Source organism: Chaetura pelagica, unplaced genomic scaffold (genome assembly GCF_000747805.2).
Source record: "Chaetura pelagica isolate M959 unplaced genomic scaffold, ChaPel_1.0 scaffold1, whole genome shotgun sequence".
Taxonomy (NCBI): Eukaryota; Metazoa; Chordata; class Aves; order Apodiformes; family Apodidae; genus Chaetura; species Chaetura pelagica.
Window position 1 is genome coordinate 416,014 of NW_009951948.1, and position 16,222 is coordinate 432,235.

The following is a 16,222-nucleotide window of genomic DNA, read 5'->3' on the forward strand; positions in this document are numbered from 1 at the left end:
GTACTGGAAATTATACATCTAGCTAACATCTTTAATGTGCTGTGCTTTATACACTTACCAGTCAAACGCTGGTGCGTGGCAAATCAGCATAATTCTCCTCTTCTATTTACACCTTCCTGGGAAAGGATATTATGACACAGAGACTCTTTAATCTTAACCATCACAAGTTAAGTGGGCAGCACGCTACTGATTATGTTGATCTGTTGACAAAACATAGATCATATGCTGCTACTGATGGAGTTTTGCTTTAGGTACAAGTTTGATTACAGCAGGCTCCTCATGTGGGAATCTCTTGGCATAGAATTTGCTTCATATTTGCTTGATGAAAAATATGATATTCCACCTAGTTTCCGTTACTACCACATTACACTATGATTAAGGAAGTAAAAAAAAAAAAGCCTGGCATGTGCTCCATGGATTGCCACTGTCTGCTTCTTAAGCATCAAAAGTTGCATCTATCGAAGTCAAAACAATGGACAAGGGCCATTCTCTGGCCTTGCATGCAGTAGCACAACACAGTCTGCGTCCATATGGCTACACCAATTTTCCCTTTAAAAAAATGTATATTAATTAGTCTGGATTCCCCCTTAGAAACAGTCCCTGACCTGGTCCTGAACCAGGCCAAGGCTCTGTCTGGGAGAGTATTAGCTGGCATGGGCCAAGACCATGCCTACAAGCATGCCAACAATTGCACAATAAAGGCTATTGAAGGACAGTGCTCACCCTATGACCCAGTCTTGTTTAGTTTAGTTACTAGACACAGCCAAAATAGCCAGAATATAAGGCAATTATTTTCTCTGAAATTAAAAGCTTGAAAATACAACTCGGCTTCTGTTTGCAGACCACATTATGTTCAGGATCTTCAACATCCCCTAGCAACAGACTCTAGAAAGGCTGGTTGAAACTTAGATATAATAGGAGCAGCGTGTGCTGGTGGACAGAAAGCAGGCAATGCTAAAGGACATCTCTCCATCCTGGTCCTGCTTGCCCAGAGCTGACTAGACCTGGAGCCCAATGAAGAAGAAACCCTCCACAGCATGAAGTCTAGGCAAGAACACCAGGTTTGTCAGCCACTGCAGAGCCTTTGGGGCTACTCAGGACACAAACAAATGAGTGAATTTTCCTCTATTTATTTTTTTTTTAATCTTCCCTTGTCAAACAAACATGCCTTTGCATTCGGGCCAGCACTGTGAAGCCAAGACCATGCAGGATTCTGCACAGCTACATCTCATGATGTGGAAACAAGCCCAACACTGAATAATGCTAAAAGGAAAGTCACAGTCAAATAGTATAAGTGGAACAGCATCACAAAGATTTGAAAGCTGCTCAGTTAGGCAGAAAAAGATATGACAAGTGCAGTAGTAGGTTCTCTGCTGTTTAGTAAGGCTGGAGCTCATAATGCCACTGTTTCTATACTGGGAGAGTAATTGTTTTAGTAGACTTGGCTGTCTAGTCACATGAATGTTGTAGGAATGTAATGGTTTTGAGATTTCTTCACTTCTGTGAACTTTGTCTTTTAGGCTCAAAAGTTATGAAGGAAAATAGATTATAATGTCACTGCATAAATCAGTCTAAAATAATCTTTGCCCAAAATAGGTTAAACACAACAAAAAATGTTGCAACACACTGATAGCTGGTTTGTGAAAGTTTGATTTCCAATATGAACTGTGGCACAAACATAGGTAACTGAGAGATTTGCAACATGAAGATAACCTTCAAGTCCTGAATTTCAGCTTTTCTCTAAGCTGAAGAAAGGGAACCATCTACGTGTGCAGCACTCGATAAATTGCTCCCTTCTGTTTATTATATCAGATTTGTTTTCAATAAAGTGGCTTATGATTATTTGTTTTGGATAAAAGGGTAATCCCTGACTCTCAAAAGCCTCCAAAGTGTTTACCACCATTAGCACACATTAGGCCTCATTAGAGGCCTTTCTTTGATACCCTGAAAACACGAACCTAATACCCTAAAACACGAAATACAAATGCCATGCTCCTGTGATTCATGGCATTACTGTGCAGATTAGGACATCCAGGCAGGTCCAGTTCAAGGGAAGGTACTTACACCCAGGTTGAAGAGGCAGTCATTTAGTATCATTTGACCCACTACTGTCAGGTAACCACAGAGAACAGCCTAAAATTAGTAGTACTGTGTCAGGTAGCATTAAGAGCACATTGACTATGAAGCTTAGAGCAAATGAGAGTGAGAGATGTATTTTTATAGTCCATTGCATAACACGTCATATCCTCCATCCTATGAACTCCCTATGACCATCTACTAATGCCTTTGGTATTAGACCTCAGCCTTTTCGGCATGGTAGGTGTGCAACTAACTAGGTAAAAACATACATGTAATTCAGTGATACCTGCTTGACCACTTGGAAATATAGAGCTTTGTTGAGATATTTGCATGGGGGTTGGACTAGATGATCTTTCGAAGTCCCTTCCAACCCCTAGGATTCTATGATTCTATGATTCTATGATGATGCTTTCATAGCTGGATTTGATGTCTTCCAAATCTGTAAGGGCAAAACTAGTCTTTATTGCTTAGCTCCTTCATACTTGAAAAATAGCTCAATTGTTTTTTGCCTTGTTATAAAGAAAGCACTAAATCCAATAAAAAATTCCTGTCATATTCTAGTGATTATTGTCTCAGATGTGACTTCTGTACTTCAGAACCTTACTTGGGGCTTAAGGATAGCACACTATTGCAGGTAGTTCCTCTGTTCAGGCAGGATGTACTGCTGGTAGTTGCACCCAGCAGTATCTAAAGTTGGTAAAGATCCTCCACTCATGAAGACTTTGGACAATGGTTCACCTCCACTGCACAAAGAACAGGCTGCCTTGGAATTCATTCCTAGAAACAGAATGAACTGCCAAACACAATACTAAAAATAATGAGATTTGTTACTGATTTTGACAAGAATTCACTGCTGTTCACAAATCTCAAATAATCTTGCATTTCTGGGGCAAAATGTCCTCACACATCACTCTCAGTAGAGCACAGCAGCAAGATGACATTACAAAAGACAGTAGAAGTTCACCTTGCTTCAGACACTTAACACCATCCCACCTAGGAAGGAACACTTTACGACTGGGATGCAGAAGTCAAAGGCAAAGATGCATTTCAAGCTGTATTCCTGTAGCTATTACTTACATAACCTGACCTGTCCTGACCAATAATAGACCAAAGGTCTTGGGTAGACTTTGACTTTAAGCTTCATTATGAAAGTCAGAACAGCAGGAAAGAGACTTTGAATTCACAAAGGATTCAATCCAGGAGGAATCTACCTACATATAATGTAGTCAAAGCACTCTGTGTGCACAGGGAAAGTTGAATCCAACCCCAAGACTATTTTTGTTTCTGTTGTGAAAGCATGGTACAGCTTAAGCCCTGACATACAATTTACAGTGCAGTTTCCACAGCCTGAGTTTCGGTTGTCTGAAACATCTTTTTAACCAGGAGTGGATCATGTTGTCTATTGTCTATTAAGTATTTTGAAAGTATGTCAGCTGTTTTTAAATATGTGATTGTCTGAATTCATATCAGCTCCTCGTAGACATTTGCCTAATATGAATTGCACCACATACTAGTTATTATCAGCTTGTATACTGAAAATGCAAGGCAAGGTAATGATGATAATGAATCTCAGGCAAGTTTTGTGTTTGCTGTTTCTTCTCCCCAGACAGCTCACCCAGCCCTAAACCTTACAAATACATAATACCATTCCTTAGAGTAAACATATTGTAATTTGATTTTCTTCCCCCAAGCAAGCATCCAGATGAATGGCCTTGGTGGATTATTCTGTAACAGAAACACTCATAAGGGGTCTGTGATAAGCAAGCCAATGGAAATGGGGTAGTGCACTGTTTAAAATCATCTAAACATTTTCTCTTAACATGAAACATTTGAAAATGTGTAGCTCAGTGTTTGATGAAACACAGTACCCTCTTGTCTGTAGCCCAGTTCTAGCCCCTTCTTTAAATGTAATCTTTTATCAAAGTCACATGTGTTTTCAATAAATTCACATGTGGATGCAGTTATACCAGGAAAACTGATTCACAAGTACTTTAGAGGCTCCTCTATCTTTTAGGCCCACCTAAAGTTTCATTCTATTTTTTAAATATTTTTTTAGTAAGCATACGAAGGGAAATAATCAGTTTTGCTTGCTTACAACACAACCGCCCTGGTCTGAATCATAAGTACAGCATTGTTCAAAGGAACAGCTGGTACCAACTCCAAAAGTTTAAGAGTTCCCCTCCAAACAAAAAACTCTGTTGAGTCTGTTAGTCATCATCTCCCACAGGTATTGATTCAAGGCTACAGTTCTGTCTGTTCCTGCCATGGCTAAAAAGATTAGTTGCAAGTTTTTCAGAAAGGGCTGTTTTCATGCACAAGCAAACATACAACTATTTCTTTCTTATCTTCATGAAGGTTTTAACTTTTTGAAAGCTTTTTTAACCATGTACGGGGCAATCGCACCTCAGTCGTAACAATGAGGTATCAAGATATTGTTTCTGCAGAAGTGGATTTACAAGGATAGTCTTGCCCTCAGGAGCTTAAACTACATCAACACACAACTTTGCTGTAAATTCAACTCAATTCTGCCAGCTTTTTTCTACCAGGAAGCAAATTTAGCTGCAGGATCTGTTTAAAATAAATTCTTGGGAACTGAACTCCTAATGCACCAGGGTTTCAAAGCAAGCTTAATACAGGTCACCTCCTCATTTCCAGGAGGGTAATTTTACTGCTCTCTCTAAGCCATGCCAGAGACAGGAGCTCTAAAAAGCGTTTTATCCACTTTTGAGACTGAGCTTAGATTGTACTTTCGAAGGATTTCTGCTAACAACCAAATGACAACCTTTGAACTTGTTTCACAGGTTTCCAGGACATATCCTTCATCATCAGTTTTCAAATACAATTTGCATTCAGTTATGATTCAAACTACCTTCATTAGTATCAGAGCATCATCTTGTCCCGTGATAAGTAGGTATTTCCCAAGACGCCTTTCAAGCAAGTTCAAATACACATCCCTCCATAGTGCATAGACTGGTGGTTTGTTTCTAGATACCTGAATAATCTGACTCCTCTAATTCAGCACAAGATCCTCCAACACCAGAGAGGAATCCAGTAGAAAAGGGGAAATTAGATGCCAGGCTTATGCAGCCTAGATCTTGTGTGACCAAACCAATTTCTAGCTGGAAACCAGACACTGGAAGGGACAGGAAGTTTTAGGAAAAGATTTTAAGTTCCAGCAATCCTGCTGCAGATGGGATTTGTCCAAGAAGTCATGGAAGGAGAGTTATAGCTGGTTGATACAGGAAAGTTGGGGGTGCCTTTCTGGGTGTCTTTTTGTCAGACAGAGGTGTTTGCAGACTATGTATGGGTTTTAGAAAAGTATTCTTAGGTTGTTGTCTGGTCATCCTACTGGAAAATAACAGACAAATAAATGGAAAGAGGTTTCAAATGTGCATTTTCCCATTTTGGTCTCAGGATCATCCACTCCTTACTCCTCAGTGAGGAGAATACTCCTTTGTTAGCATGAGCTCCAATGCCAAGTCAGGTGGAGCCTCCCACACGCTGTAGGACAGGGAGATTTGCTGCCCAGCTGTGCCACTGAGCAGCTCTGGGGGTGACAGCAGGACATCATGTCACTCAACACCACAGCACCATGACACAGCTGGAGAAATCTCAGCTCTGACTACTGCATTTTTCTTCAGCTGTCTGCACAAAACCCATGTGTGTTCTCAAACAAGATGCTGATCAGTGTGGTACAGGTGGAGGAATGAAGTGTGACTGTCCTTCCAGGGCACTGAGTTTCCAAAGACCACACCACTCTTGCTGACCTCTTCTCTGAGTGACTTATGTCATAACAGCTTAAGTCATACCAGCTATGAGCATGGTGATTCACAAGCGATAGAAACTGGGTCCAGACTTTTGAAGCATAAACATTCTGGGCCAGATCCAGAAAAATGCTTAAATACACATTTACATTTTTTTCATGTGGAATCAATGGAACAAAAACAATTTTGTGCCTCATCAAAGGCAAAGTGTCTGTGCCTTGGAGGATCAGGCTTTATATAGCAAGGCCTTGATCACAAAGTTACAGATGTATCTTACAGTAAGAAGCAGCAAGCACAGCATGATGGCAGGGTAAGGGCTAAACGCTGGGGTCAGTCTCTCCAGAGCAAGACCAAGGGACACAGAAACCATGGTGCTCCAGCAGAGCTGGGACCAAAAAGGTCTGTCAGCCCATACCTTCACCAGAAACAGTTTGCACAGTCTTCTGAAAACACACCAACCAATCATGACTCCAGGAACTGTCTTTCCTAACATTACATGCAAAGGATGAGAGTGCCTCAGAACACCCTTTCTCCTAAGAGACTAGCAATTACAGCAAATGTAAAATCACAATAAACTAATATGCTTGACTATACCTCATGCAAAAATTAGACCTACAGTGCTTATCCTTTTGTTCAAGGCTTTCCTCAGATTCTCAAGAAAATGATAACCATTAAAAATATAGGTGATACTCTTAAAATATGCCTAACCAAATTAGTCTGACTGAATCCAACTTAAGTTGAGTGCATTTATATGAAAAATGAATGGAGAACAGCTTCATAAAATTAATCAACAGATTATTGCAGTTCCTCTGGAGGACAACCTTGTTGGACATTTCAGAGAGGTTTAATAATTTCATCCAGATGATTCTATCTTTTGAGGAATTACAGTGTTAGACTATCTCTGAATGTCTTTGTCTGTCATTATGTGTAACCTCCTCTTCCTCTTACTCCAAGAAGGCCTTGTTCAAATATCAAGTTTCTATACAATTGTACTGATGATGTGATGTTCAGAAGGCACAATTTTAGACTGCCTATTACAATCAAAGAATAATAAGCAAAATATACCTAAGAGCAATCCTGACATCCATTTGAAACCAACTTCGAAATCATCAAACACCAGCATCCGAATATAAGTTCTGAGGGGAGACCTCATCACCCTCTACAGCTATCTGAAAGGAGGTTGTAGTGAGGTGGGTGTTGGCTTCTTCTCCCAAAAAAATAATGATAGGACCAGAGGAAACAGTCTGAAGTTGTGGCAGGGGATGTTTACATTGGATGTTAGGAATAATTTATTTACTGAAACACTGGTCAGGCAATGGAACAACCTGCCCAGGGAGGTGGTGGAGTCACCATCCCTGGAGGTATTCAAGAAACATGAAGATGTGGAACTTCAGGACACTCTCTAGTGGCTGAGATTGTAAGTGGGGTTTTTGGACTTGATGATCTTCAAGGTCCTTTCCAACCAGGATGATTCTATGATTTGTGTTAATGGCTGAATCTAAGATTGATGAACTTGGAGGTCCTTTCCAACCAGGATGATTCTGTGATTCTATGAAATTCATTTTACCTGAAATGTAGGAGATTTATAACAACAACAGCTATTTGGTGCAGTACATGTTCACAATACATTGTTTACATATTCAACTTATTAGTTATTCCAGTGCAAATCCAGAATGATTCCAGGTGATCACAGATTTCACAGATGTGGACGGAGACAAAAATGGTAGGGTTTCAATGGAAGTGATGTGGTTTTATGTTGAAATAACAAAGCAGAATTTGGTCTGGAGAACAAAATTCCCATGGAACACTTTATGATAAATTCAGAGAGGGCAGAGGTTACATGTAAAATATAAGTTGATCAGAAATGGTATAAATGCTGAAGTAGTGGTAAGCAGGATCTTGGACTAATTTATCCCCCAGCAACTGCAGAAAAGGGGTAATGTATGTATTGAGGAACACAGAGTAGAAACTAAAATGAGAAATTAAGAGAAAGACATTCTGCTCTCTTGGCTGAAATCCCTTTTACTCTTTAGATGAGGAGCTATTGACTTTATTACAGGGACTGAGCCTTTTCTCATTCTGTGCTGTTCAGCAACGATGGTGGTATATGAAGGGAAACTGCTGCCTAACACAAAGTAAAACCAGCTTCACTGTCTCAGTGTGCTATTACTCTGCACTCTAGAAGTAAGCAGAGGGTAGGACTTTCTGGCAGGGATTTCAGCTGCAAGAACAACTCCCTCTGGTGAGAAAAACAAAAGAATCTTATGTAAAACTTCATAGGGGAGTACTTCCAAAAATGGAGGAGACCATTAAAATGTGAGAGTGTCTACTTGTAAAGGGAGATGAGAAAGGCAGAAAACTGGAAGAACATTGTGTGGTCTCACCACCAATTTATTTCTGAAGGGGAAAGTCAGGTGAACTGTCTCCCCTCCCTTCTCAGTCTCAACCTGAGACTGGTTCTCTGGTTTAAAACTCAGTTCAGTACCTTCCCAGAAAGGGTGTATTTCTGGTTTGCATTACCATTCAATAAATATATTACAAAATGTTATTTGCCTCTGTCCACAGTTTTTCAATTGCTGCAGTGATCTTAAAGATATCATAAATTAAATTACACTTCCACTCTTAACTCATCAGGGCACATTGGGGGAGAGAAAAAGTGACCAACCTCATTGCACATGGTTGCTCAGTGTTTATGCGTTTCAGCAGCATATGTTCCATTGTGCTAATACCCTTCTGGAAAAGCATCAGTGAGGAAGAAACTGTCCAGTTAACTGCAAAGACCAGTGCTGTTCTCCTAGCCAGCCTGGCAGGCAACACTGTGCTTGAGGGATTTTAATGTACACAGACATGGTTTTGATTTGATGACCTTCGTTTTTAGCAGGAACTTCTGAAGTCAGTCAAGGTAAATGACCAGGGTCTGGAATGAAATCTAAGAACTGTATGCATGACTTGTGTCCAAGGCCAGTAATGAATTCAAAGCAGGGTAACTTTAAAAAAAAAGGACAGCCTCATGTCAGAGTGTATTTTTAGGGCTGAGTGTATTCTACTGAGGCAAATTTAAAAAAAAGAAAATCTATCAGGTATTTATTGTCAGCAAGCACTTAGGAGCAGCCTTCTTGCTCACACACTATGCAACAGCTGAATCAATTCTACTGAGACACTGAGCATCAGATCACTCCATGAACGACACACACCAAACTAAAGTCTCCCCTGTAGCAGTGTTCACTGACTGGGTTGTGTTTCCATCACAGTCCAGATGATAAGGGGCCAGGCCTATGAGAGCTGGTGGAAACATCCTTGACCAGGATGAGCATGGAGCTGAAAGCAGCACAAGCTGGTGATGGTTGGGCCATGGGCAGGTCACCAGAACCTCACTCTTTCAATTTCAGTGTGCCTTTAATAAAAATAAATATTAACTTGGTATACAATTATTATTTGTAAGAATTAATAATACGTAATAATGCAGAGTTTTTCATTCAGCTTTGCCCTCAAAACTTGAGGGTTAGCTCAATTTGTATGCCCAGTTTAAAACTACACCACTTGTTTTGTGGAACAACTAATATATATTCAGAGCTATTCTATAACCAGATATGGTATCTTGCATTTCCACGTCCTTTACGGTAAAAAAGACCCCCCAGACACTTAAACATACATCACATAACCCTGCATTAACTAGTGGTTGATTCTTTGGTAAAGCCTGGCAGTTGCTTAACCACAAACAGAAAATAAGGAGAAAAATATTTCAGGAATTTGGCTTGGTCTTCTGTGGTGATGTTTCACTGGGAAGAGCTGTCGTCAGCATTTCTCTCAGAAAAGGTTGTCTAGAAAGAAACTTCTAATTCACTTCAATACACCTAAATACCAAAGCTCAGCAACTCCCAGCGATTTTAATAGAAACTTGGTTTCTCAGTCTTATCAAGAAGCAACATTTGTTTTAGTTAATGAAACTCAGATTTTGATACCTCATATAAAGCTCTCGCAATTTAAAATTCTCTTTTTCCATTTTCAGTCATGCACACGTGGCCCATCACTTCACTGATTTTAAGAGAGGCTACACAGCAAAGCAAAATGCAGCAACATGCAACATGCCTCATGAATTGGGATCTGAACTGATGTCCGTCACAATACAACTCAGGATATCTTCATTGTCCAAGACTGAAGAAGAACACAGCCCTGTGCTGCTTCAAAAGCACTCACACCCCTAGACAATGTCAGAGTTAAGATGTTTTACTTTGGCAATGAACCATCAGAAGCAAAGATTGTTCTTTGCTCATTTGCACAGCATGTTCAGATGCTTGCCTTGTAAAAGCTTCTTTCTTTGATTGTTAAATTATTTCTTTCTACCTCTGCTAAAGGAAAAGGGACACCAAATGCTAAACAAACCTCAAGTTCTGGTTCACCTCCATAGTGTATTTGGGTGAGTAATAACAGCAAAAATGGTGTTGGGTTTTTTTCGAGGATTGTTCAGTTCCATGAACTAGGATTATTATTCGTACTTTCTGGCAGGCTGTTCAGCTGTGATTGAGCACTGTGTAAACAAGAAGAGAGGCTCTACAACTTGTCAGTACCTTTCTCTACTACCCCTAGCCAGTGTGCTGGAAGAGGAAATCAGTGTAATGCATTGGATGTGTTTTGGTTTCCTTCCTTTTAAAGGACAATTTATTACAATGAGGAAGAGCAAGAAATAGAAACAATCAGCAACAGCTTTCATAATTAACACAGAGAATCAGCCTGGTGACAGGATTAGCCAAGAGGCTCCAGTGATTTTGCTTTGACATTCCAGGATTATTTCTCTCCAAGGGGGGAAGAGACAACTGGGGTTTCTGTCTTCAGAGAAATTTGCAGCTCTCATGAAATCATATATTATTTTCAGCATGTTGCCAATATCTTTCAGGGATGAACTTATGTTCCTCACCAATCCCATGAAAGACACTGCATCAGCTGTGACAGAGAATCTCCATCAATTGCCCATGGCAGAAGGACTTCTCTGGCCAACCTTTGGAAGGCTGGATCATCAATGAAGGCATGAAGGAAAATTTAAGTTCTCCCACAACTGTAGTGCCTGGGACATAAGACATACCCATGCTTCTTCAAGACACTTTGAACCTCCTACCACTACTAAAATGGTGTGAATGGTCACAAAAGTCTTTGCCAACATTCTCCAAATTCCTAAAGGACAAAACTCCACACAACATCTGTCTCCTAAAATTCCTCAGCCACTTATGAATATTTTTTTTCTCATTGGCCAAAGCAAAACTGCAAACATAATTTTTTGCATCTAGATGAAGACAGTAACAATATTAGTAAAAAAATGATGCATTAAATTAAGAGGGGTTTTGCTTAAAAGATTTATGAACCAATCCATCAGTGACTCCCAGACAAGCAGACTTCTTATCATTGGTTTCAGGAAAGTCCTGAGCAAGTTTAACTCCACATTCATTCAGATTCCATATTTGTGGTCCTCAAAACTTGCAAACAGGTGAAGCTGGTGGCAACGAGAGCATACAATTCCTGTAGTCTTTATAGGGACTACTTTTCCAAATATTCATGGTATGGATTAGATTTGTTTAATTTTTTTAATGGATTTTCAGGTAGAATCGAGATAGAACAATCAAACCATTTAAATAACGGGTTTGTCCATTCAGTTTAAAAACTTGCCAGTTCTTCCCTGTGTCCCATGAGTGATTTATTCCCCTTCTGTACTTGGTACAGATTAGTGTTTCACAAATAAGAGAGTTCCTTAGTTCCAAATTTAAATCATATTATCAGAAACACAGAAGAGAGTTCAGTAGGCAAAAAGCTAATTCTATTAATAACTCATGAATTAAATTTTAGCTATTTAAGAACAAACACTTCCTCTTTCTTTTTTTTTTTTTTTAAAGGCTGGAGAGCAGAATTAATTCCACAGCCCAATTTCCATCATACAAAATAATAACACTATTATGAAGCTGAGAAAATCCTAAAACTTATTTTGCTTGGCCTCCAGCCTGACAATTTTCAGAACTGTGTGTAAAGCACGGATGTTTCCCATTTAAAAATTATTTAAGCTTCATTCATTCAAGACACAGGAAGAGACAATTCAATGGCTTATCAATTTCATCTGAACATCACTTAATGGTTTTGCTTGGCCTGAGCTCACATTACCGCTTCTCTAAGTGATTGCAAGAGCCCATATTCAAACCGCGGCTCCATCCTCGGACCAGACAACAATGTATTACAAGCCTGTCAAGTCTCTTGTGCCAAGCATGGGACTCCCATAACTCCCCTCCACAGCTGAACTGTTTCCTTGGACACTTTCTGTGCAGCATCACAAGTTGGCACAGCCTGTGTCTTCCTAATCTACTTCATCCAACACAAATGTTGAGATTCAGCTCCAAACTGAAAAACCTAAAGGTAAATGTCCCCGTGTGACTACATATGTTCTAGATGTCTGAGTCTCCATTACAGTCAGTAATGATCTAGAGCTCAGTCTGGTGCTATTAGACATATCCTGGGAGATCCTGTATGACCTTTAGGCACCACATCAGAACAGAGTGAGTCTCTTCTAGGACCACATTTTGCAGATCCATCCAGACATCTTGACCACTCTTATCACATTATGAAACTGGGCCCTGCCCTCCATCTTAACTTAATTCCACCTAGAGAGGTGGAGGATCAGAGCTTTTCAGTTGGAGAAGGAATCCAACCCACAACCTGGCAGTGACTATTATCCTGGCAGCAAACCATTAGATTCATTACACCTCATTAGACTGTATTCATAATCACACACAAAGAAAAAAAAAAAAAAGAAAAAACCAAGATGGCTTGATGCTGTAAACTAGCCTCATTCAGAGCTGGCTTGAAATTTGGTGCACTTCAGGGTTAAGGACTACATGGATCTGGAATATTGGCTGCCTTCCCTGGAAAGATGGGGTCTTTTGGAAGAGTAGAAATCAAATGTCGACTCGTAACACTGCTGAAATTGTGGGAACATTAGAATATAAGGAATGGGTGAGGCTGGTTTCCCAGTATTAGAAAAATATTTGAGAAAGAATTCATAAACAGAAAAATGTGTCAATGAAGTGCATGGGAAATGAATAACAATAAATCAGCTGCTGTATTGGAAATGGCTTAACTTTTTTTTTTTTTTAAAGTTGCTCGGTTTATCTCTGTTTTGGTTGCTGTGTAACCCCACTGAGTCTGACTTGTGATTAAAGCTCCCTGTGATACCTGCCTTCAGGCTAATGTTTCTAGGGTGGCCACTTACAGTACAGCTTATTTTCATTGCCACGTGGCCCCTAACACTGGATTAAACCAACCAGACAGAAGACATGCAAGAACTTAGATTTTTATATGGGGAAGCAGGGTAGCTTGTGAGGAAAAGCTGGGATCAGGCCATAGCCCCAGGCATCAGGCACCTCTGTGAGACCAAGGCCGTGTTGAGATATCAGACCAAAGGTTGGGGTCAGGACCAGGACCAGCGAGGCAAAGCAGGGTCAAACACAACTCTGAAATGCTGGGAAAGGCCAAAGGAACAAGGAATGGGCTCTGTTAGGCCCGTGATTGGACAGGACAGGGCTATGCAGAGCTGAGATCTGATCTTACAACACTGCTGTAGGATCAGCCAATATCTAGATCTCAGTTCAGCTGCCTACACACAGGGATCTTGTGATAAGGGAATTTACATCAAACACATATCTGGAAAGTGCAACCAGATGTGATATAAGACCAACAGTGGACCAACAGATAGAGACTGGGAGAAATTCCCTGAAGTGCCAGGTGCCTCTCAAGAGCTGTGTATGGGCCCCTAGAGAGAGGTCTTGACAACGTTTGGCTGAGCAATTCAGTTCACCAGACAACAAGTACCTAATTTAAGGTAAACTGAATCTGTTGTTATGGAGCACATCAACTCCATGAGAGAAGGAATGTCCCTGGGAAGCCACAATGAGGTGACATCTGATCTCAGCTGGACAAGCAGGGTCACAAGAAAAGGTGTTAATCAAAAGAAAGCAATACATGACCATTCTCTTTAAGGAGGTCTGGTCTATCATGGAAGCAGGTGAAGGTCAGAAGAGAGACAGTGTGGAGATAAGGTAGAAGTACGACAGGGTGAAATGAGTAGGTGCAAGGCCCATAGTGCTGGGCTGAGGGGGAAGAAACATCGGGGTTTATCCAAATAATTTTACAAGCGGCAGCCAGAAAACTCCTGGAGCTGGTATGAAGGCATAAAAACTCTGGCACCAGAAGTTTAGGCTGCTCTTTTTCCTCCTCTCCACCACTCCCATGAATTTTCCTGAAAAAAATCATAGTGGGGATTTGCTGACTTCTTTATACATAGCTACAGACATGCTACATGAATGATGTCTTGGTGTCTTTCATTAACTTTGAAGAGAGCAATGCTCTCCAAACATAATATCCAACCACAAACTGGTGGATGATCCTTACTAGCAGTTCTTTTTATGTTTTCCTTCTGGTTTTCATTTATTTGGCTTAATTAATACTCAGTCTGAGGAGTTCACTTTCCTCTTACCCACATAAATGAAACAAAATCCAGAGCAAAGAGGCTTTTTTGGATGCATCTAATCATCAACGTTCAAGTGTGCATGTCCTGCTATCCTAGGTGAGAAATGGCTCACGTATCAGTGCTTCTGAGTCTCTTGCAAGGTGCTGCATGGGCACAGACCACTGACCATTTTTCAAAAGGAGGATTCACTTTCCAAGAACAGGCACAGGAAAATCTGAGAATCTGGCCTCAATTCCCACCTCTGCTGCACCGCGGTGGGTACTGAGCTGCAGTTCTTCCATTTTCCAGCACCTCAACTCACCTGTTCACCCACACATGTCCAAAGGCTACGGTGTTCTGTGACAATCTTGCTACATATTGAATTTAAATGTTCCAACAAAAGAAGAGTATTGGCAATCCCAAGTTATGGGGATTCCAGTATGGTACCAGCATGGGGGCAGGTGCAGTGGAGGGAGACTACTGACATGAACAGAGGTAGAAGCCAGTTATTTTCTTTGTCTCAGAGTTAGAATAGCTCTTAGTAACTCCGTGTATCACAACACCTAAGGATTAGGAAGCTGTCCCCAGCTGGGTGACTCAGATCACCAGAGAGACAGAGCACCCAATACTGGAGTCAGACACCCCAGAAAAGCAGAAAGTACGTACTGCAGGCAAGAACCTGCCCAGATTTGGGCATCAGGAAATGTTAGTCCCATCTAAACATTGCCTCCGATGTTTTAGTCCTTGCCTCATATGGGATCAGCAATGTGGAGGCTGGAATCAGGGAAGCACAGTTTTCCATTTTCTCAGGCAGCAGGAAGACCTGAGCCCCAGAATCCCATTCCCTGGCAAACAACCAACCAGCTCTTGCACCAGCAGCAGGGCCACTTCCTCCCCCATGGTTCAGCATCACATAAGAGCTCAGAGGCTAGGCAAGAATCCAGCTCTTCAGGGTGGCATTTCACTGCATTAAGCATTAGACCACACTTTCTCTTTCTGAAATCCCTTTATTTAATCCCTCCATACTTTCCAAATTCAGCAGCTAATGAGACTGGGGCCCTACAGACAATAGCCTTAGTCCCACACCATCTCAATTAACATTTTTCACCCTACACATTACGTGCTGCAACCATCCTGTGGAAGAAATAACACGATAGAGTATAATATTTTTCTGCAAGCCATCCTTATCCCAAGACGGATTAGTTCTTTACTATGGGTCCTTTGTCAACCAGCCCAGAGAACTATAGCTTTATTACTGTGAGTTTAAATAATTATGTAAGTCTATCCTAATAAAAGAAAACATGGTTTGAATTTTGTTGCAGATGATCTCAAGATCATCAAGGACTTGAACCCTGCTATGTCACTGCAGTTGGCCGTAACTGTCAAACTGACTAGTTTTGCTATAAATTTAAATTATTAAAATCTTATTAAGTTCTGAGCTTTCACTGTGACACATGCATCATACAGATCTGATTTACTTGTTACTCATATTGTTATGGTGCTAATAATCAGACCATGTTCCGAAAGAAAGAACATGCCATCCTTTTGGGCAGGAAAGCATTGGAATGCTAGGAAATAATCTTAACAACCCTAATGTACTGCCTAGGCTGGAGGAAAGAGAATTGCCTCCTGCATTAACCAAACACTGGCAACATTAACACTGAGCTGGTATTTTCTCCAGGTTGAAGAGGTCAGCTGTTGCAAAAATATAGATTAGACTTACTCTACTGAAATATGGGGAAAATATCTGCCAATACTTGGGCTGGAGGATTAACAATTTTAAAGTGATTCAATGACTGTTTTTTTCAGTGATGTCCAGTGATAGGACAAGGGGCAATGGATGCAAACTGGACCATAGGAGGTTCCATGTGAATATCAGTGTCTCGAGCCGGTACCA